This window comes from Vicugna pacos, chromosome 9, assembly GCF_048564905.1.
Source record: "Vicugna pacos chromosome 9, VicPac4, whole genome shotgun sequence".
Lineage (NCBI taxonomy): Eukaryota > Metazoa > Chordata > Mammalia > Artiodactyla > Camelidae > Vicugna > Vicugna pacos.
In genome coordinates this window covers 38,675,259-38,699,356 of record NC_132995.1, presented here as the reverse complement: position 1 = coordinate 38,699,356, position 24,098 = coordinate 38,675,259, and the positions used below count along the sequence as shown (strand labels likewise).

The window sequence follows — 24,098 nt, the reverse complement described above, 5'->3', positions numbered from 1 at the left end:
ATTTCTGAAAAGGGATGGCATTTAACCAACAGCCAAAACAACCAAAGCAATAATAATTGAAAACTAAGTACTTAGGAAAGCTAACCTGGTCTTTTACTGTCTTCAGGAAAAACAATTAGAAAGACAGAAAACCGTTGAAGTAAATCCATCTGATCGTGTTCAGTGCTTTAACGTGGTTACAGGGTTTTAGGGGACATGTCTGCAGAAGGGATCTGGTGATGAGCTGACTTGGAAGAGAAGGTTGGGAGAGCCTTCATTAACTCTGCTCCCATAATAATTCAACAAGGTCGCTGGCGGGGATCCCCCTTAGGCCACTAAAAATAGACAGTCTCATAGATGCAGCCCTGCTGTCCTCCCCCCTTTCCTCTTCCTTAGCCGTGTCTTCTGGGAGCTCTCTTCATTCTTCTTACCCACCTGCCTCCTCTAACTCTGCATTTTCTTAGGATAAACCACTGGTCCCTGTGTGTTGGGGGTGCGAGGGAAGGCAGGAAGTGTCAGGACCCCCACTCACCTTACAGTTACCACATCCGCCTTTCCTTCCTTCCATCCTCCCTCCTTCCCCCTTCATTTCTCTGTCTCATCTTAACTTGACCCCCAGTTCTGTGTGTTTATCTGCAAAGAGACTGGCACATGGAACTGCTCAACATGTAATGACTGAATAAGTGAAAGGAAGGGTGAATGGGTGACTGGTGAGAGCTGCAGAGAAGGTGGCATTCTAGTGGGGGGACAGTGAGGCTAGGAAGTCTGCCTCCCTTGAAGGCACGTCCCTTTTCTGTCTCCTGCCTCCTCTTTCCAATCCCTTGTGCCCACCTCCGCTTCCTATGTCATATGTAACCTGTTCACTTCACACATGTGTTCTCTCACTGTCTAGTCTTCTGTCTGTCGTTGTATATGTCTGTCCGTATCTAAATATGCACATCCATTCAGCATGACATTCTGTAAACATTCAAGGGAATCCTTTAACTCCTGGATCCATTATTTCCATTTTTACCCTCTTGCAGTTACCCTCTTGATTCCACAAATCTCATGCAGATTTTTTGAATAAAATCGTACCCCCTAGCTCTGTGATACATGACAAAACAGAGCTCCTGTGGATTAAAGAGAAGAAAAGAAGGAAGGTGTGGGGACCCCGGAGCCTCCCACCTGCACGGCCGTCTCCCACCAGAGCCCCTGCAGTAGCCTCAGGGTACCTGGGAATTACCCAGCCCCTGCTAAGCGCAGTTAGCAGAGTCACTGGATTAGATCACCGCCGACTTTCCACTTGGCTCTTACATCCCATGATTTGTGATTTGTGATGTCCATCAAACTTCAGGTCTGGGTCTCTGTGTTTAAGGTTTGCAGCACATGCAGATAATTACGTGGTGGGAGCTGCTGGAGCTGTCAATGATGCCGACAGCAGAGCTTCTGCTCTTCATAAGCTCACAGGCATTGGGGGTGGCAAGTAAATGGTTAATGATTCCCCTAAAACAACAAGGTATCCCTAGGACTTAAGGCCCGAATGGCTGATAAAGACTGTAAGTAGTGGGCATTCCATCAGATACTGACTGAGCACCAGCTCTGTGAAGGCATGTGTGTGCTGCCATAAAGGGGTCCTAAGATCCAGTCTGTCTCATTAACTGTTTTAAATGGTTTGTGTCATTCCTTACTGTTCGCTGTTCATTTTTCTGTTCACTTCCTAACTCTACCACTGGATGAAAACTCTGCAGGAACAGCAGCCCTGACGTTTGTACCCTAGTGCCTTGGCCAGGATCTGGCATGTAGTAGATGCCCAAGAAACACTGGGGACATGATGAATGGCTGGTAGGGATGATGCTGTGATGAGCTGTGTGTATGTGTAAAGGTAGGAAAGGAAGGTGAATTATCAGGAGGTGTTCATTTGGTTTGGGCCTTAGAGGACAAAGACAAGTTTATAAAAAAGAAAAGAGAAAAATGCATTCTGTGCAAGGCAAAAGCGGGAATAAAGGTAGGAAAGAGTGAGACTCTATGGTGAGTTGAGCAAAAAAACGATGGGTTCCTGGAAGGAGCTGCCCTAGGTGAGGCTGAAGGTCAGCTGGGCTCGCTCAAGAAGGGCCACCCCTGGGGGGAAGGGCGGATGCCGAGGACAGAAGCCCTGGAGTCAGGTTGCCATTTGGAAGTCTTAGGAGCTGAGCAGCTGGGGTACATTACTCATCCTCTGTTTTCCATTTTTCCACTCTCAAGGTAATGTGATGACCCATGTAAGCACAGCACCTAGAAAGAAGCAGGCTGGGTTGTTGTTAAAAACAGAAGAGGCCAACCCAGGGAGACCTTCGATGCTCTGGAACTAGGAGGGACACACGCAGGCTCATGGTGCAGAGTGAGCATGTAGCAGCACGTGGAGGACGGACTGGCTCTTACATCCTCCTGCGAGAAAGATGCTGCCTGCATCCTCCCCTGACCCCTTCCCTTACCTGCTGGAGGCTCTGACTGTTCTCCCTGTGCTGGTGCTGCTCTAAGCTGTCAAATAACTCTAGTTCCATTATGTTTATTCTGAGGATATTGCTCCTTGCCTAAGGCAGGGTCATCTCTGTGAGAACCAATGGGAAAAATAACTGTCTGGCATCAGTATCTGGAATGGCTGTGATCTAACTGAGGACCCGTTCTCCCTCCATGGGCACGTTGTCCTGCACCTGATCATGTTTTCCCGTCCCTTTGTGGGACGCAGCCCCAGCAAGTGTTGGACTTCTTAGCCAGAGCTCTGCCTGTGAACCTGCATTCAAATCATTTTATGCTGTCATTTCTTCTTTTCTCACTTCTATCATGTAAAGCCATACTATATGTTTCTATGCTGTATGCATCTTTGCAGGCAGCCTTAAACTTCCTTTGGGGTAAAGTGAAGTGTGCATAAAATGCATGATGAATTGTAGAGAGAGACAGGGTGGATTCTGTGCCCAGTGAGCTTGCAACCTAGTTTCTGCTCCCGGAAGACCTAGATTCCTGGAGAGTTCTTAGACTCTGCTCCCGCCTCCGCCAGCAGGTGGGGACTGACAGTTGTCTCTCCCTGTAACTGTCTCTGCCCTTGAAACCACGGCCTTGGCTCGCAGTCCCCTCACACACCTGATCTCACACAGGGTGTTGATGAGGATCCTGCCGAGAAACCGTGGGGTGCCAGAGGCAGGGCCTCGTGGGCCCGGCTCCTCACCCGCTGCCCACACTGAGCCTCGGTCTCTTCTTCCGCACAGTAATTGCAGCGTGATGGACCAGTGCCCGCCACCCTTCAGGCATTCGTGTGTGTCTTCCCGGTACCTGGGTACCGCCCACACTATTATTGATAATATTTTCTTTTGAGTCATTCTGCTTCTGTGAAATATTTTTGAAGGTAATTCTATCATTGTAATTGATGGCAGGCTAGTACTTTCTTGTCATAAATAGAAGGTAGCCCCCAAAGGAAATAAAATCAAAAGGAAACAATACAATTGAATCTACTCTGAATCTGAGGCTGCCTTTTCTGTTAAAAGAGAGATTTGTTGAGGAACTGCTGCAAATGGGAACATTGCCTTTGCTGAGATCAGGACTGAAAGATAATTGAGAAGGTACTGCTCCGCTTCCTGACTCATTGTCATTGAAGGCCAATACATTAACAGTAGTAATTTGTCGGATCCCTATTATGTCAGGCATTGCCCTAGCTTTTTGTATGTCTATGACAAATTTTTTATCATGATGACATCGACTAATGCTTAGTGAGCAGTTTGTACCAGAAGCAACGGGGTAATCTGCATGTGTCAGCTTACGTGTCCTCGCCCCTGCGGTGCTCTGTGGGGTGTTGTGATGCCCATTTCACAGCTGAGAAACCAGTCCTGAATCAAGGAGCTGGTGAGTAGAGCCCCAGTTGGGAACAGGCTGGACTTAGAGTGTACAGCCCAGCAGGGGCTGCCCTTCCTGCCAGGGCCTGTCTAAGCCACAGCTTGGCCCCTGCTCGCTGGGTGACAGGCCCACTTGGTCTGGCTCCTGGACGGGGTCTCCTGGCTTTCCCCGTGGTGACCAGCCCATCTCGTCAGGGACTGTGGAACCTGGCTGTGTTTATACGTCACCCCAGGAGCTAAAGGGAGACCTCCCTTGCCCTCACGGTCTTCACTGCACATGCAGTGTCCTCTTATAGATGGCTTCATCCCGGTACCAGGTCTCCCCTCCAGACTCACGTTGACTTTTAGAGAGGGGAAGGAGCCTAGAGGTCTTCTCGCGCAGTAGTTTCCCTAGGGTGCTCAGAGCTCTGCTGGAGGGGGTTGGGCTGCTTTTAGCCAGAGAACGGATTATTCTAGTCACAGGTTTTGTAAAATCAGAATAGGAAAAAAAAAAACTTATCGATCATCAAATCCACCATAGTCCCCAGTGTCAAAATTCATTTTATAAGTTGCTGGATAAGGAATGTGGTTTAAATATTTTAAGCAATAAGCAATCAACACGTGAACAGTACGTGTGTGCGTGTGTGTGTGTGTAACTTCACACACTTACACTACGGGACGGCTGCAGATGCCAAAGCCCAGAAGGCATAAAGAAGACCTGCTTCAAACTCCAGCCTGGTTTCCTGGGCTGAAGCTGTAAGATAGAGACTGAGTAAGTGGAAGATCTCATGGAGCCTCTGAGGTAAGTACAGATAGGACCATTTGCCTGCCACTTCCACGCAGATGATCAAGTGCATTTAGTGAGATGACCCAACTCTACACAACTGCTGGCAGTGCCATTCTTCTCTTAATTTTCAGTTCTTATCTATGAAATTATTACAAGTGAGCTTCACTTGTAACCATCTGAGGAATTTTTTTAAAAGAGGAGAAGAAAGAAATGGGCTTTTGATGGTGTGTGTGTGCCTGAGCAGGGGAGTCCTGGGGGAGCAGTCTAGATAAAGCTTCCCACGAGAATATTAGATTCTTGATATTGGCACGTGATTTTTCCCAAGATCTTCAAGAATGTCAAAATCGGTGCACACAAGTGAAGGCTGTTATTCCACCAATAAAGTGCAGCAAAGTGTAGCTGAGCCTGCGTCCCCTGCTGACCCTGCGTGGACCCTGCGTAGTTAGTGAGGTGCAGTGAGAAGGCAGGGTTCCCGCTGGACTCGCCTGCTGGCTCACACCAGCCTCTCTGTGGCCAAATTCATGGTTGTGCCTGAAGAAAATTACAAGTCACCACCCACAGTGGGCCTTCAGTGGCGCCTGTCCACAGGTGGGACGCGGGTGTTAGGCGCTCACTTGTTTCTTGGCTGGTCATTTGCTCTGAAGCTCTCCGGGAGCACCAGCGTGTGCCTCTGCCCGCCCGCCGTGCAGGAGGCAGGAAGACCCTCGTGCCCCTCGCCCTTGCGGAGCGTGCAGGCAGTTAGACTTTGCACAGCTTGTGTCTTCAGAGTGGATGTCCAAGAAGAGGTAAATAACAAAAGGGCATTTTCTTGTTCTTAATTTTACACTGCCAGAGGACCATCCCACTTAATTTTGAGAAGCCTCATTTTGTTTCTTTCTGAGCCTAACGGCCTCAGAGAAGAACCCTCTCCTATTATGTCATAAATCAGTCTCATTCCTACGGACAGCGCAGTTTACTCTGGTTACCATGAGAAGGTAGTAGGAGGCTGTGACTATTTCTAGCACACAGGAGAAACTCCCCAGTGTGTGTGTGTCAGTACTTCCAACGTTGTGAATATGGAGGTTCACAAACAAGTGGCTTTCATGGTTGTATGGAAGCTCCTCAGACGTGAAACACTGTTGGAGATACTGCCTCGGGCCTTGGGTCGTAGTCGGGGTCTTTCCCGTCCATCATTTCGTGTGGGGGTGGTGCTCCGTCAGTGTCTGCCCTCTCTGTCTCTCTGGATAGTTCAGTAGCCTGGTTAAGCAACGCAGTCCTCAATCACTTCTTTTTAGATCATTGGGCTACTTCCCTGCGTCAGTGGCCTGATTTATCTCTGGAGAACGCAGTTGAGCACAGCTGCTGTGTGATCTGCTGCAGATTTCAAACTGCCTGTGTCCAAACCCCGGCTTCATTGTTTAGTGGCTTCGTAAATGAGGGAACTTCAGTCAAACTTTCTGTGCCTCAGTTTCCTAGTTATGAAATAAAATGATAAGACTTCATGTATAGGATTGTTACAGAATTAAATTATGTGTTGTAGGAAAGTACTTAACCTGGCCCAGTACAGACTCTTAGTCAGTGTTAGGAGTCGTCTTAGCCTGTTTGGATGAAGCTGTGTAACACCCAGCTCCTGAAAGTGTGAGCATCATGTGAACAGGACTATACTCAGGCCCCTAAATCCTCAGAGATGGTGAAAGGCTTCACCTGACACTGGAAGTATTTGAGAAATATTGGTCACACTCTTTCAAACTCAGTACTTGTACAAACACACGGATTTACTGTCAGTCACTCAGGAAGTACCTGTTGGTTACCCAGTCTTGTTAATAGCCAATGGTTTACAAAACAGTAAGTCTATTTTCCTGACCTTAACTATTTTAGAAAACACATGGAACAACTCCCACATTGCTTTGATCAAGGCTGAGTAATTTGAGCCAAGTGAGAGCATTATTAGAGTCCTTAAAAAATTACAGATTTGACCTGTCATTTGACATCAGGTAGATAAAAAGACAGTAGATTTTTCACTGTTTTAACGTTTTAAAGATACAGTTTATGGTAGTCCTCTGTTTCACATTTACCCATTTCTCTAACAGGCCAAGCCCCAGCAGTACTTCCTAAACCTTTACCAACTGACCCAGTGGACTTCCCTAAACTCTCCTGAAGCTGGATTGTATTTATATTCGTTTGTCTGTCACCTCCTCCCTACCTCCAAGAAACTTAAAAAGTAAGATTGCTGATATTTTAGGGCAAAAGTAAAATACACTCTCTTGGAGAAAGGCTTTTCGTTTTCCTTCTCTTCTAAGTGTCCCCGGGTTGTGTAACAGTATAAGCAGACTCGTGTAGACGTGTGACCTTGATAAGCGGGTGTGTTTAGCGTGCCCCCCCTTTCTCTGACGTCGTGTTCCCTTTTTATTCAGTAGAGAAATCGCGGCACAGTGGGGAGGCAGATGCTCAGGAGCAAGGGGAATCTAGGTCTGAATTCCCACCCTGCTGATGAGCTTTGTTATGTTGGGCAAGTTAGTTAACTTCTCCGAGGTCTAATTCCCTTCACTTTTAGGAGGTAGGAACGGAGTAAAACCAGCCTCGCCCAGCGCTGTTGCGAAGATTAATTAAAAGAACAGGGAATGTAGAGGCACTAGGTCTATACATTTTGGGGGTGTGTGGTGGGTGGCAGACGAAACCAGAGCCCCAGCATTGCAGTTGCTAATGCATTAAAGGGGAGAAAGTGAAACTCTGTCATTTGGGCGAGAAAGAGGAATAAAATGTAGAGTAGCAGGAGGCTTGCTCATATGCTAGATGACTGTTTGTTTATTCATTTCCCAAAGATATTACAAAGGCTGTGAATATTTATTTAGTTCTGCTCCCAATAGCCTTTCTAATAGGGAATTATTTGGGTACAACGAAAGACATTTGTAAATGCGGCTGATAAGACTGACACTGGACAAGGAGTGTTTTGTTGGACACAAGAATTCTATTGTCCCCGGCTTCAGTTGTCAAGTGCCCGGGGAACCCAGAATTTATGGTGACAGCACAATGGGCCTTTCAGGGCCCAGCGAAAGAGCTGTGAGATCCCGCTCCCTGGCTTTTCAGGGCTTCTAATCTTTTTATGGGGCCCGGACAATGCCGGATTCAGCTGCTGCCTGCGCCTCCTGACTGTCCATTGGCCATCAGGTATTGTGCCGTAATTACCATGGTGACAATGACCCTCTCTACGCTGGTCCATCGGCGCTTTGGAAGACGGTGAAGGTTGTCACTTTGTATTAGGTGGCTCTAAAGGCATGGCTTACTTAGAAAAACTACTAAAGAGAAATGAAGGTAATCGTGTGAAGAGTTTGATTTAAAGGGCCACTGTGTCAAATCCATTTGGAGCCCAGGAACTCTTTATGGATGTTTTCTTGTAATTACCGCCAGACTTTGGGCGTCGTCCCTGCATAGGCCATGAGCAGCCAGCCCTGGAGATTTTGCAGGGCACTGTGAGCTGTGAGCAGCTGGCAGCCCAGACATCTTCTGGGAACAGAGGTCTGTGCTGAGCTATTGAACTTTGAGGGAAATCCCTGAACTTCTTGAAGACTCAGTTTCCTCACCTGAAAAAGAATGATGTGGAAATGCTTATGGATTAATATTAGTTATATATTCCATGAGTGTATGTTGATATATGCAAATATATGGATGTTCATCAATATATAAATTCTTATCCATCTACTTTGTGGCTTTGTGGATAGTAAATATACAATAAAAGGTAAAACCAATTTTTTAAATCATGCACAGTTGAAAAAGCACCGTCTATAATTTTTCATAATCACAGCTGCTAATTACTGATTGAGTGCCTACTCGACGTGAGGTATTAAATTTATTATCATTGCATTTATTTCTCACAGCAACCCCACAAAAGGGTTATTACTGTCCTCATTTTGTAGTGAGGAAACTGAGGCTCAGAGAGTTCTTGCCAAAGTCAAACTAGCTCAGAAGAGGAAAGGCCTAGATTTGAAGTCCTGTTCCCTCATATTTAGTAGCTTACTGCTTCCTTTATTTTTTTTTTAATCATAGTCTACAGACCTAACTTACAAAATATGCTTCACCATATGGTTTTGGAACTTTGGTGATAACAGGGAAGAAGAACACCCAGTGGTGAGTATTAATTGGGTTTACTCATCTCTTCAACAAAGTCAGGAACATGTGACACCCATAGAAGGAAGAAGCCCCGTCTGCAGGGCACCCAGGTGCTCCTGCCTGGGCGCTGCCCCTCCTCCTGCCTGCAGAGCAGAAAACCACGGTAGCACCAGCGAAACAACCTGGTATTTCTAGACCAACAGAAAAGTGTGTGGCCTTTGCTTGACTTCTTTGCCCAATAAAAGTTTCAGAAACTTGCTATTTCATTTGTTTATTGAACAGTAATATATTTAATCCGAGTTTGTATCAGTCAGCTCCATACCAAAATATCTCGAATTCTCTCTCTATACCAAAATATCTCGAATTTTACCAAAAATTATCTCTGTGTACATCCCGGAGGAATAGGCATGATTTACCCTGGGAAGTGGGTTTCGTTGTGGGTTCTTAAAAGCTGGCTGGAAAGGAGTGGGTTTTTCAGGGATTCAGCATGCTGCTCCCTTGCTCTGCGCATTTGGGCCACTTAGCCTGTTTCTTCATCTGTAACATGGAGCTGTCGCTCTCTCCTTGGGCAGCTCTCCTCCATTCAGTAACAATTCTTTCTCTTTTGACCCATCACCCCAGTGTCATACGTGTACACACAGTAAGTGACCTGAGGGTCCTGAAGCGTGCACTGGTAGAGGAAATAGGGTAGGGGCTGTTTTAATCTTAACTCACAGGTACTTTCAGCCCTTACCCTCCCCCACAGCATTCTGTGTTGGGTTTTTTTTGTTGTCGCTGTGCTGTTGACCATGATCCTGGCACGTGCCTGGCCTTCCACGTTCTGGAAGAGGACCCACACACGGACTCCATATCTTTGATTTGGAGCAGAGGTCCTGAGAGAGGGACGGCAGCATGGCTTGTGGGTCAGAGGGAAGGGTATGGACCTGCATGTACCAAGCCTTCCATCCAATCTGAGCTCAGCAAAAAGAAGTCTGCCACAATCGCATCCCCATCCTTCCCTGCGTTTTATCCTTGAAACTCATGTGCCCACCCAGTATTTTCTCCATCCCACGTCTCAGCCTGACTTCTTAATCTCTCTGAGCTAGCATATGGCCTGGAGTGTCTGTGCTGTATGAGGCTCTGTATTGTGGGTGGCCCAGCACAGCGATGGCAGGGGTGGGAGAGGGCAGTGGCCCAGGACTTGCAGAGGGTCCGTGTAGGCACACAGCCCTCGGAAAATGAAGGGGACCTGCCCTGAGAGGAGGTAGGAGTGGGTACAGCAGTGCTGGGCTGTACTTGCCTGTCTCAAAGGGGGAGACACAATTCCAGGTCTCAGGGAGTCATGAGATGTGGGGGAGAAGAGGGAAAATGAACATTCCAACCCCGAACACTAGTGCAGAAAGAGGACATTTGCACACCCACCCAGCCCTCTTAGACCCAAGGAACCCTCTCTTTTCCCATCAACTCTGTTAAAAGCACAAAAACAACTTAGATTTCTTCTGTTCACTTTTTTCCTAAGAAATGTATGTAATGGTACACCAGCATTTTCCACAGAACCCACAGTCTCTTTTTCTCAAATGTTTGCAGTGATCAGAATTCATAGACGATTCACCCGTTTATTTTTGCTTTTCCTCCACAACGTTTAATTGTCAGTGGAGGCTTTTGGTGAAAGGAGTTTTATAGGAGACATTTTGCAGGGAGGTAAAGAATGCAAGACAAAGGGAGAGTTCAGTTCTTTTTTATAGATTTGAGAAGTAAACTTTTAGAAACATATTGGCCACGGCTGCATTTGATTGGAGACTGGACAAGAAAAACAGGAGAAGCAAGGCCATGAAGTTGCCCTGCTGGATTTGGGTCCCACCATAGGCACAGTGGGCTGTGCACCCTGGCCCGAGAGTCTGACAGTTTTCAGTGGTGGAGCGAGATACCCAGATGGGATCGAGATACCCAGAGGGGTTATATGCATTTAAAGAGAATACATTGGTGAGGACTGCAACAGATATCTGCTCCACCCCTGTTTTTGGTGTTGGGGTTATCCATTTCTGGGTAACATACCACCCCCAAATTTAGTGGCTTTTATAACAACTATTTAACATTACCTTGTACAGTTGGGTTGAGTGAACTCATCTGAGTGGTTGTTACATGGGGTCTCTTGTACTGTATAGCCAGGTGGCTGGAGCCACATGAAGGTTTGAGTGGGTTGATGTCCGAAATGGCATCTTCCTTCACCGTCTGGCTCCTCAGCTTGGATGCCTGGGTCAGCTAGAGATGGCTGGGCATGACCCTTGCTGTCTGTGCAGCTTCTCGACGTGGCCAGCTGGAACTTCCTAGCAGTGTGTAGATCCAGAGCTTTTGGACTTCAGATGTGGCAGCTGACTGTCCCCAGAGCAAACCTCCCAAGAACACGAGACAGGCTAGAGGTCTTCACGACTCAGCTCCCGAAACCATGTGGTGTCCCTTCTGCTATGTTTGGTTGGTTACCCAGGGACATCTCAGATTCACGTGGAAGGAGACCCCACCAGCGCATGAACATCTGGGCATGCGATTCCCTGGGGGAAGGCTTTTGGAGACTGGCTGCGACATGTGATGTGGTTGCAAAGATGGGTCCTTCTTCGTCGGTTATGTGCTGCGTGAACTGTCCCCTGTGGCTTTTTTTTCCCATGACTCTCTGTGCATCTGGGAATAACCCCAGTGCTACTCTGTCCTTGACATCCTGGAGCTGGCACTCAGTAGGAAAGTTTTATTGTTCTTGCTACAGTCACCAAATCAAGGTGCTGTGAACCAACTTCTTTCTGTATGTTTGAAGTTCATCTTCAGCCCTTCTCCAGACCAGTTTTTCATTTGTTGCTGTTGGGGTCATCTTTTTGGAAAAGGCATTGTCAGTGAGAAGCTGTCAGGTGGAACCAAGGTGAGGTAAGGAAAAGTGGATTTTGCTAGGGGAAATGAAGGCTAGTAAGTGAAGTCAAAGTAAGAAGCTGCTTAAGCTCTTTATGCAGCCTGAGCTGATCCTCGAAGGTGGAAGCTCTAGGGGAAGGACATTCAAGAACTCCTTCGTGCTGTTGTGTCAGGGAAGCGACGCCAGCGGCACCTTCCTTGGTTCGGTGCCTCGGTTTTTAAAGACGACAGCTGTTCAGACACTCCATAATCTCCTCTTCTTTCATTCAGCAAATATACATTGAGCAGCTGCTCTGGGCTAGGAAAAGTGTTAGACACTTGGGGAGATAGGAAGATGAATCAGACCAGAATCCAGGCAGAACACAGCCCCCACACAGAAACTCCGGAGCGTGGTGTCTCCAGAGGGGGCGGAGAGGAATGTAGTCTTGATAAAGAATTGCCACTCTGTCAGACCAGTGCTCTGCTCTGCCAGCGTGGGGATGACATCTCCTATCACTGCTGCCGCCACTGTCACTCTTTGCCCTTGAGCCTGTCATTCCACCAGGATTTGACAGCTCTAGCTCAGTGCTTCTCCCTTCAGGAGGGAAGGAATTTGCTTTGGGCGCCGATAAAATGTGGGTTCTATCAGCAACTGGCTCTAAGACGTCACGTTTCCCCGACAGGTCCGTTAGTGCTGGAGCCCATGCCTGTGAAGTATGTAGAGCTTTGTGAGAAGTGGGATGTATGGCGGCGTCTATCTTTGTTATCAAAGTACCAGATGCACAGATGGTTAATCGGACTATCCTCTGGTACCTCAAAATCCATGACAAGTTCTTCCCGCTTTGCACACATTTGGGATAATTTGTTTACATCTCTCCCTTTACACCTGGACCATCATCGTCTAAGAGAAAAATCTATCTTTGCAGCTGTGTACCCCCAGGGTCTAGTAGTGTATCACTGTATTGATTCGTGTCACCTCTACCTTGCTAATGATCCTTTCACTTTTTGCAGAAATCACTGCATATTCGGCTCAGCGGCCCCGTGACGATCATTCCTGTTGCGATTTGTTGAATGACCAATCAGATGGGTGGAGTTTTGTGTTACAGAAATTGGCAGCAAGTATCCAATGGGTGAAGAAGGTAAGATGGACCAATGTTACTGAGTGTTTGAAACGTTACTGTATTTGTGGAGATGGGAATGATGGCTTCCAGGTCCGTTGCACAAACCTGCCTTGGTTTGAATCTTCGCTAAATCCAGAGGAGAATTTGAGGGGGAAGTAGGCCGACTTTCCTGGGCTTTGAGGAATGTGGTGACTCACTGTTGTTATTGGGGTCTTTTTATGGAACGCCTATTATGTGCCCGTACAAGGATGATGATAGTTTCGGGGGTTATTTGGGTTTTTGTTTTTGTCGGCTATAGAAAGTTCCTGGGAGAAAGGAGGAACTAAAGGGACTTATAATTCCTTAGTGAGAACTTGGCTGAAAAGACCAACCGACTAAGACAACTGCCATGTTGGCTTTTTTTCCCCTTTTCTTCTTTTGAAAAGAATCCTCTAAATATGTACAAGCTGGTTTACATCCCACAAGGAAAAGAGATTGCTAGGAGGCTAACCTTTTAGATCTCAAAAGACAGAGCACTAGACTGTAAGCCGGGGGAGGGTTTCATCTCCACGACCCGGCTCTGCTGCTGATTGCCTGTGTGCCCTTAGGTGAGTGAGCTCCTTTCTGGGCCACCAGGGTGATTGGACTCACAGTCGTTAATAGTTCTTAAGTTTTAGGATTCTATGAATTCATTTACTGCTTTTATCTGCTCAGTGGTAACGAGCTATTTTTATAGGACATCCAAATATTCAGATAGAAATTTCGGGAATAAATTCTACCAGCGTGACTTTCCACACTTGAGGAGCTTCCATGTGGTGGTGGCTCATCTTCATGTGAATGTCTACCAGGTGCCTTAAATGCAGAGGTGAAATATAAGTCCTGACTTTGTCTCTTCTGTGTGCCACGTTTCAGCAATTACATCGATATTCACTCAGATCAGAAACGTGGCAGGAATCCCACATGCCTCCCAATCCCTTACCTCCAACAGCGGGTGGTTCCTGTTGATTCCTGTTGATTTACTCTCTGATTCTCTCTGAAATATTTGTATTTCTCTATCCCCACTGCTACCATCCAGATGCAAGCCAGATCTTGCCTCTTTCTCCAAGATTTTGCTGCTTTTGCCTCCAGGGTTACTTCTCCGCCTCCCTCTGCCCACCCCCGTCAGCTCCAGGGTGATCCATCTTCCATACACATCCTGAACAGTGCCCCTAAGTCCAGATGTTGTCTTACTTTGCTACTTAACCCCTTTCAGCATTGGAGACCTGCACTCCTTAACAAGCTCCCAGGACCCTGCACTGATGGAGCCACTCTTCTGCTGTCCAGACTCACTCTCAGCTGCTCCGTCTGCCCACCCAGCCCTCACAAAACACATCCACTCTTGGATCTACCATAAAGCACAACCTTTGTTTCCTCAAAGCCCTGTAATCTTCTCACAAGCTAACTCTTCCTCATTTTATACCTTTAGCTTGGACCTCACTATCTCTGAGGAGTTCTTTCTGATCCTTGAAGACTGGGTATCTCCTAGACAACGAGGTTACACTGTTAACTGTGATCCCCTCACTGGGTTGTCATTGTCTGTTTAGTTGCCTGTCTTCCTAACTAGACCTGGAAGTTCTTGATTGTTGGCCTTGCTTGGGGACCACCAGGCTCCTGGTTGCAAGCACTGTATCTGGCCCAGAGTAGATTCCCAACTAATATTTATTAAACATATGAATCCAGACTTTAAGCATAGTTTGAATAGATGCTGAGGAAGGGGGCCTACTGTTTCCCCTGAGAGAAGGGTCCCAACACTGGCAGCTAAGAGGTGTTGAGTGCTTGCAATATGTCGGGCACATAAGGTCTTTAGAGGTATCACCTCCTTAATTTTTGCAAAAACCTCATGTGATAGGTGCTGGCAATACCGAAGATTTTGTAAATGAGAAAACCGAGTTTTAGAAAAGATGAGTAACTTGCCTGTGGCCATGTTGCCAACCTTGTATCCTTGGACGTTTTTATCCTTTTAAGTCTGACTTTAGCTAGAGCTTTTCTCTTTAACCACTCCTCTCTTTTGTCTTCCCCATGAACGAATCTGGCTCGTTATGAACAAAAAAAAACACATTTCCTCCGGGTGGGACTGGAGACTGTTCCCGCAGCCCACACGAGCCCTCGTTACTTGGAAGGTCAGCCCCTGTGACTGGGACTTGTACATCTTTGGCGATTTTCCAGGGTTCTTATACTCATATTTTAATGTGGGTCTGCCTTGGGACACAATTTGAATTTGGGGAGCCCCCCCCCAACTCTTTCTCCCGTGTTCTGGTCAGTGTTTGTCAAGGGTATAAACCAATGAACGCCAGGGCTCTTAGTGGAAGCAGAGCCGTGCCGACACGATCTGGAAACTGTGTGACCGGCGTCTCTCATATTACCATATTTTGCACTCATTTGCTCTGAAGCCTGGCTCAGCAGAGGAAACACATCGCTCCGGTGGAAATGCCGGTGAATGATGATCACCTCATTTCTGTGAAGCCAAATGGGTCTCTCCATTTCATTGGCCCTTTGAATTCTTTAACAGGATGTGTGGCTGACATTTCCATTTTTTCTAGATAATAGGGACAATTAGAGTGAGGTATCAATGAAGCAGAGTCAGAAGTTAAATAGAAAGTACTTCAATTTAATTTCTCTTCTAGGGAAATGGTTCGATTTTTTTTTCCCAGTTAGCAATTAAGGACGGCCTATTTTGAAGAGTTCTACGTAGCTTTATTCCAAGGAGAGAAAGTTAAACTGTCCTAATGTTTGTAGCACCCTTCTCTCTCTCACATACACACACAAACACACACACACACACACACACACACAATGATACAGATGGAGCAGTCCTTTGATCTTTCAGGATAATCTTCCTGTTTTAAACAGAGAAATTTTTTTTCTTTCTTTGCCTAGAGGGAGGAAAGGACTTGCTCATGATCATCCTTTAAGGCTTTGGAAGAACAAAATGAAACTAACCGACAACTTCAGCTTGAAACTCAGATTCTTGCTCCCTCGTCTGATCACAGGGCCAGCGTTTCTTGAACAGGTGCCTGTGACGTGCCGGGGTAGAGGCAAGGGTGAAAGGCACTTTCCCTTTCTTCAGGGAGCTCACAGTCAAAGAGCCCTGTATAAAGCACTCAGAATCCAAATGGGAGGGAAGAAGAGGGGGTTCGGGAGATTGAAAGACTTTTTAACAAATAACGGCCAAGTGGTTTGGGCTTACAGGATCGGCCGTCCGGCTGGCTTCTAGGGAAATCCACTTGAACTTCCATTCCTGGTACATCTGTCTTACATAGACACCTCCTCACAGCGGGGGCGGGGAGGTGACCTGAGTAGCTACAGGACAGAGCTTCTCAGCCCTGCTACCTCACTGAGCTTTTAGTAGGGCACTGGGGCACAGATGCAAATGTCTTGAAGTGGAAAGTATTTGCTCTTAGACTCATGAAATGTGTACACCCATTGAGACCCTCCTGACTGATCATCAGCAGGGCTGCTCATCACAGGTCACCCAATTATCTATCATTTGCATAAACTCAATCCCAGAAAGCCTCTGGGTTGGGGGTGCTCACCTGTGCTGGAGCTTCCACCAGGCTCTGCCTTGTCCCTGACAGTCTGAAATGCTGGCAGCCTGCCTCCTCACCCCCCTGCCTGCTGGGTCTGTCTGTGAATGCACATTTCCTATTTTGGGATGTAGGCCACTGTGGAGAAAGAGGCCGACTATCTGTCTGTAGCTGGTGCCTTGAGAATCATAAACAGACATTCAGTTCACTTGCTGACTACTTTGCAGGTCTTCACCGTGTACAGTGGGACTGTTGCTGACGCAATCCACAAAGGGTTACAGGAAGCTCTCCCGTGCCAGGCAGCATAAATGTCTTGCCTTTGCCAGAATTGGTATGAAAGCAAAAACTTCAGCAGAGGTTGTACTTCTCTGATCTTGCTTTGTTTAGCAAATGGAGAACGAGGTGCAGAGACTGCTCCTGATCAGAACCGTGACAGCTGACGCCCAGTGAGCTGCCCGCCTGCAGATGCCATCCTAGGGCTTTGTGTTTGTTGTCTTGTCTGACGCCAGCAGCACTGCGGTGTGTTGTCCTGATTCTTTTATAAGGAGGACAGTGCGGTTCAGAGAGGGGGATGAACGATGTGTGGTGTGGAGCCAGGGCCTCTACTCCCGTGCAGTGCCGTGGTGCCTCCAGTGTGTCTCTTCCAGTTCTTCTGTGTCTTGCCTTCCAGTCTGAACCACGTTGGAGGGCAGTTATGTTATAGTTCTTTTGGTATGGCCACGTCCTCAATCCCCATGTGGGTTCTGAAGGAGACAGATCTCACTGCTTCTGGCTAATACAGCAGCTGGGTGTGTACACCGAGAGCTATCCCACGGGGAGAGGAAAAGAGAATCCTGGATGTAGTCACCAATCCCGTTTCAGGCCTTGGACTAGGTGCCGATACAACAGTGAGCCAAATGCACATGCATCAGTCAATACAGCAGTTACATCAAAGTCGTGTCTTCAGAGAGCACCCCTTCTTGTGGTGGAGCCAGGCCAGCGGACAATAACCACAGCATGGAGTTTCTTGGAGGCAACGCCAGGGGTTTGTGGGAACGCAGAGGCCCTGACTCTGATAGAGGAAATCAGGGACGTCTTCAGTGAGGAGGTGACCTTTGGGTTTAGATGTGAAGCATGAGTCAGAATTTAGCAGGAGACAATCAGGAAGGAGTTTTCAAGCAATGGGAACAGTACAGAGGTTCTTGAGCCAAAATTTTTGACTAGGTGATTTTTTTTTGTTTATGTGTGTATGCACATAATATGCAACTGTCTTCTGTATTTAAAGATAAATGTATATATTACACAGGGCTACAGAGAATTAAGTATCCTTCAGTCCCTATCTTCTATTCCCCCCATTTCCTTCCCTAGAGGCAACTTCTATTTTCGGTTTCTGTGTGACCATCTGGAGAGTTTCTAGGCAGTTATGATGCCACAACCACATGCTTCCATGCAGTCGCTTCCTCCACGTTTGCAAACGTAGATGGTATCCAACTGTAAACACTTGTATACACACTGTTCTAAACCTTGACTCTAAAAAAGAAAACTAGTTTTTCCCCTTGTTTGTGTGGCTTGTTCTCTGATTTTAAACTTTCTTTAAAATTTAAAACATTTTATACCTACAGAAAAGCTGCAAAAATAGTAGTTATTTCTTATAAACCCTTCATCTAGAGGCACTGATTGTATTAAACCATTTTGCAACAGTTGTACCAATTTAATGCCTAATCAAGGTACAGCTTGGAGGTCAAGTACTCAGACCCCTTGGTGAGCTTCCCCTTTCTCCCTCGCACTTACTTAGTAAGATAACCAAGATGTAGCTGAAACCGAGAACACGTTCCTCTCTGTGTCCGCTTCCCTGAGATGCCAGAAGCAGCAAATTCCCACCCCCAGGATGGAGACAGCGGAAGGGAGGGCTCCCTCTTTGGGCCACTTGATCCCCATCTGATGCTCGTCTGTGAGAAACGATCTTTTCCTGTCTCATCCCGTACAGGAGTCTCAGGCAGGTGAACTTGCCCTCTGCACACTTGCCTCCTGGGCCCAGTGGTCCAGGCTGGGAACGGACAGTCCCGTTGAAATCCAATCACTTCATTTCCGACAACCAGCCATTTAGACAGTGTGACTCTTCTGTCCTGCTTGTCCGAGTCAACATGGCATCTCAAAGGCTGGTGTAGGATTCCCTCCTTTTAAAGATCAAAGTGCTCGAGCTCTGCTAAGTTACCTGTGCATTTCCTCCGTGCATTACGTGGCCGGGAGCAGTTTGTACTCAATAGGAAGGGGACTTTGAATACTGTGACAGGCAGGAAGTAACCCAAGAGGACAATGTGATACGGGTTTGCAGTCAGGTGCTCTGGGCCCAGTAGGATCGTTTTCAGGTATTCATTCATTCATTCACTCACCAAATAATTCATGAAAGACCCTGGGACATTCTTTCATGCTTTGTATCAAGACATGTGCGTGCTCTTTGCAGTCTGGGTACTCAGTATCCGTGGGGTGATAGATATATCTCTGCTGGAGAAAGTGGGTGAACCTGAGAGCGGTGGGCTGGAATCTCTAGGGAATGACTTCCCAGCCACTCAGTAATTCTCATACATCAGACACATTTATCAGCTGCATACGCTGCTGAGTCCACTCGTGCACCTGTGACCAAGACCACTGCATTTCCTGTCCTTGTGGAACTCACATGCCATTGAGGTGGGGTCCCCTGACCTGCTGCGAAGTCTGCCTGTCTCCTTAGGTTGGGTGCATCAAGAAGGTTCAGCAGCTCCCAGGATGTTTCAGGACAAAATCAGGCCATTGCCCATCAGCCCCAACAGCCCCGTGTGATTCCTAAGCCGGAGAATCACTATTTCCTCCGGAGGCTACTAACCCAAATTACCCTGTGCCCTGTACGGGACTCCGAGCTCGAGGCAGTTTGAGAGCTCAGACAAGGAAAGGTAACAAGACATGCTAAAATCCACCGCCAATTAATTGTGTCTGTTGAAGATCTGGAGGCTACAGCCAGACACCTGGCAGACTCCTCCATGTGGAAGCTTTAGGGAGATTGTGCAGGGGCCAGTGAGTTCTCCTTTCAAGAGGCTCTGAATTTTAGAATCGAAGCACCGTTTGAAATGATGCTAGGTTGCTGTAGCAACAGTTCTTAAACTTTTTTTTTTTAATGAAAAAGAATGTTCAAAAGTTTGGCCACATACTCGCAAGGGCGAGGGATACATGTCGAGCGAGTTTCCTGAAGTATCACATGTCCATTCATAACAGATACTGTTTTGGGCCTCTCGACACTCCCAATCGCTCTTCAGAATTTCATCTTGAAAAATGGACCCATGAGAGCTGTTAAAGCCCCTAAACCATTTGCATCTTGCTTTGGGCAAAGAAAAAAAAAGAAGCCTTTGTCACCGGCGTAGTTTCACTCTTGTTGTAAGTTTGAGCTGGACCCCCTGGTGCCCGGGAGCAGCCCATGCTCACATGGGAAGGGCTGGGGGGCTGGTGACCAAGGTCATGGGAGCACGTCTGGCTCCAGTCCTCCTCCACTGAGGTGCACAGGATTTTCCCTAAGTCCAAATTGTATCAAGTTCCTTCTGTCTAACACCCCAAGCTTCAGAAGCTCGTGGTCCTTTGCAGGATAAATTGCAGGGTCTTATGCCTGGCTCCTAAGACTGGCAGGATCTGGTCCCCAGTCCCTTCATCTCCTGAAGCCCCATTCCATCCTCCTGGTTAACTCTCCATCGATACCGGATTGCCAGGCGTCCCTGAACACATCACGATGCTTAACACTCCATCTTGCATCAGTTTTCCTTCTCCTTCTCCATTTATCTGAGGATGCTGAGAAGGATCCTCTCTTCCAGCTGGGGTTCTTGACCCCTCGGTGCCTTGGTTCCTTAGGCGGATCTCTGTATGTGTTGATGGGCCCTGGGCATCTCTGCCTTCTCGTGTCTGTGCATGAATACACCAGAGTCATCTATTCCTTCATTGTTTACGCTGAATATGTCTTCATTGGCTCTTTAGCGCTGTGCTGAATACCAAGATGCTTTGGGGAACAGGACAGAAAAGGACCTCTAGACACACAGAACTTAGGTTACTTCTACTCAGAAGATAGACTTTAATCCTGTTCCTGCGCTCAAACGGTGCTCTCCCAGGGTGTGCTGGCTGCCCCTTAGGTGAAGTCTCCCGTGGAGCCCAGCTGATTGCTTTGTAGGATGAATGCTGCTTCCAGGAGTGTCTGGGAGGCCTTCTCCTCTTCCATCATGGGATTCCTCTGTTCCCTTCTCCCGGTGCTATCAGCAGACCCAGAAAGAAGTTGAGGCTAGGAGGGGCTTGAGCTGGACAGGAGGTAGAGCTGGGATGGCTGCCCAGAGTGAGAATTAAGGAGGAGGGTGGAGTTGCAGATGAAGAGGCCAGTGGGAAGCAAGGTCAGCGTCAGAAGTCGAGTTGAAAGGAAAAAGATGGAAGGGGAGGAAGGTCTAGATTTAAGTTGCTGCAGGTGGAGTAAGATGAAGGCTTCCCTGCAGTTGCCCATAATTCTTACTCGAAACTTTTGAATGACATCCCGTCTTAATCAGAGTAAAACCCAGACCTTTACGATGCTGCCAGTGCCCTCCGTGACCTGGGTACTCCCTGCTTCTCTGTCCCCATCCAGTCCACTCAGCCACATGGGACACTCCTGTCCTCTGAGCACGCCCAGCTCCTTCCACCCTTGGGGCTTGGCGCTTTCTGTTCCCTCGGTCTCCATCCCCTCACATGCCCAGCTCCTTCTCATCATTTAGGGCTCACTTAAATGTCCCCCCTCAGAGGTCTTTCCTGATGTCACAACCTGTAAAGCCCCACCTGCTGCTCTGTTATTTGCTATTTCATCATTCTGTCTTATCCTTCATGGAGTCGTCATCATGTCTGTTTCCTTTCATGGCTTACATTTTACAATTGTTTGTTTCTCCCAGGAGATGTTTAAGCCTTCCCAAGGTCCAGAGACGTGGTCTGACTCACTCACCCCTGTGGCCACCACGTCAGGAGCACTGTGGTCCACACTGGGAGTAGCTCAATAGTTGTTTCTTGAATGAACGCTGAAGCCAACACCTAAGTCTCGAATGTCCCTCCCATGGGTCCACAGGAGGACAGTGGTTGGTCGCCTGTCTTAGAAGATTGTGTGGGCAGAGGGCTGGAGCGCGGCTTCTCCCTGCTGCTTGGTCTCTCAGACTCTTCAGATCTCTCTCTGGCTCTCTGTTCCTCATTTTCTCTCTCCTCGCTCACTCTGAGCTCCTCCCGGGCCATCATTCAGATCTGAGTGGCATGGGTTCCCGGAGCACTCCACTCGGGGGATGCCGGCAGCTGCATAATGGCTCTCCTGCTTGTGCGTCTGTGCATTAACACGGCCTTTTGGGCCTGCTCTGGCTTGCCCGACCCATCTCCCTCCAGGAAAGAGTGTGCATCTGTAATACTCTGGAAAATTGGGGCTGACATGTAGCTTGGTACCCAAAGTGGTTTCACTCAAGCAAACACAGGGCATAATAGCCATGCACTTAAATGCTTGAGTAGATACCAATTGGAGGAACGTTCCAATAATCCCTGTTTATAAAGGCCTTTAGTATGAATTTTTGAAATAGCACTTACCCCACTTTATTCTTGATGAACGATGTTTGTAGCCACTGAGATATTTTATTTCAATTATGTGCCAGTGTTGTGGGGAGGTTTCTGACAATAGCAAGACATAAGCCATTTTTATTGTGTTTCTATCACTATTCCTGTTGCTAAACTTGACTGGACAGTTCATTAAGATGAAAAATTAACAGCACATGCTTTGGGGAGGATAATCATGGAACATGACAGCTTGTGGAGGCATTGGCATTGAGAGAGGCAGGCAAATGACGACCGTGCTGGAAGAAGCGGTGATTGGCCAGTCGGTCACAAGCCGGGCATCTACCCGGTGCCTAATTGTGTGTTGAGCCTGAGCTGAGGGCCGGCGGGGGAAGGAAAATGCGGGCAACACAGCCTTTGCGCTCCACGGCCATTCCATCTATTTGGGAAGGCTGGGGAGATTTCAGCTGTCAATCCGGAAGCCCCAGAGGGGTGTACATCAAATGCCTGACACTTCGGTGCTGACTGTAAGTTCAGGAGTAATTCGGTGTGGTCTTGGGAGAAGATTTCTTAGACCGTGAAGAAGAGCAGGATGTTGATGGGGAAACAGTTTTCTAAATATAGTAGCTGCTAATGGCTATGAGTTTGCTATTGGAGGGGAGGGTGATGAAAATGTTCTAGAATTAGATAGCAAGGGATAGATGCACAACTTTGCAGATTTTTGAAAAGCATTGGAGTGTGCACTTTAAAAAGGTGGACTTGAGGTGAATTATATCTCAAGAAAGCCATTATTTTTTAAAGTGCTAAATTAAAGGAAATTTTGTATGTTCAGAAAATTGGGCTTTGTTCAGATAGAAGAAAGGGGGTGGGGCAGACTAACACTGATAGGAAGGAAGTGTGTACCCATTTTACAGATGAGAGAATGAAGAGTCAGCTCAGCCCCTGCTTTGCCTGGGGAGCCACAGTGAAGAGTGGGGCTAGGACTTAACTGCTTGCCTTTCTGGTTCCAGTGCTCAGATGCTTCCCATACCACGTCGCTCGTTCTGGGAAAACCCCAGATGCTGGGACATGGCAAGGACAGTCAACAGTAACAGTGACTTCCCTTTGCAGAGCAGCCTCGCCTCTTTTTCTCTCATCTGCTCCTGTGAGAATGATCAGTATGGGTGTGTCGACCTCCGAGGTCGGGTGTGTCTTAGGAGAAAAGGAGGACCAGGAGCATGGAGACCATATCTGTTTTCCAGGCTGCGTGAAGAAAGCTGCATTCCCACTCCAAGCCTTCAGGGTGTTTCCACTTCCCAGGGCTCTGTCTCTCCCTGGACTTTCATATGCATCTTCTTTGTTCACTGCAGGCAGAATTTCTAAGTGAAACCACAGCGATGTGGGATCCTCGGATATTTAGAAACAAGGCTTGGAGTTAGGCATCCTGTCCATTAAATCTAAGAGTCCGTGCTGTTTCTTTTCCGCTCTGTAGAAGGAGCAGATGCACGTTTCCATTGTAAAGCGTGTGTCTAGATTAAAGTCGCTTAAATCATTATCTCCCCTGCAGTTCATAAGAGAGCTTTTGATGTCATTCTCAGCTTACTAGTGTAAATAATGGGTCCAATTCTCATCCTGTTGGACAGGATGGAAATCTGACTCAGGAGTTGTAAATACTGCTGCATCTCATTTGTTTTCATGGGGACGTCTTCTTCCCCAGCAGACAGTGGAGTAACAGCATCCTGGGAGACAGCCTGTGGAGGAATCATGATGCATTAACCTAAGCGGTGAGATCAAAACAAAAGCTCTATTTGCGATCTCCCGCCAGAGCACAAATCCCGGCAGTCCGCGCTGCTGGGCTGCGTTCAGGAAGCATAAATAAAATGAGATCTTCACAGGGTAAAAAGCAGCTGAGATTTAGGAAATGGAAATCTTTCTCAAGCAGCAGACATCCTCTTTCCCAATTTCTTTTTTTTTTGTTTGATTGTTTGTTTTTTTTGGGGGGGTAGTAATTAGATTTACTTATATGTATATTTTTAACGGAGGTACTGGGGATAGGACCCAGGACCTCGTGCGTGCTAAGCACACACTCTACCAATGAGCTGTACCCCCCACCCTTTTCCCAATTTCATTACAGTTTTGTTAGCTTTTCAAGAAGTTAAAAGGGTAAAATACTAATAACAAAAGATTAATACTTCCTGAAGTAGATCCCTACCTATTTCAGAGTGTTTGCTTTTCCCCGCTCATTGAAAGGACTGGCCTGGTGGCCTGTCAGGGGTGGGAATGCCCGGGTTCTAACCTTGTTTCTTGCTGGAAAGGAACCTGCTCTGTGCTCCTCCTTGTTTATTTGTCATCTGTGGTCAGCAGTGGGGTGATGAAAGGAACATCACCCCAT

General features: G+C 47.3%; 1 protein-coding gene across 1 annotated transcript in view; it reads left to right on the top strand.

Annotated features, from left to right (window-relative positions):
• Window positions 1-24,098, top strand: part of CDH11 (cadherin 11) — a 141,463-nt gene that overhangs the window by 45,682 nt on the left and 71,683 nt on the right. The window contains exon 2 of the mRNA XM_006211076.4: window positions 12,538-12,665. The gene's annotated coding sequence lies outside the window, so the exon portion shown is untranslated. The remainder of the gene's footprint in view (window positions 1-12,537; window positions 12,666-24,098) is intronic.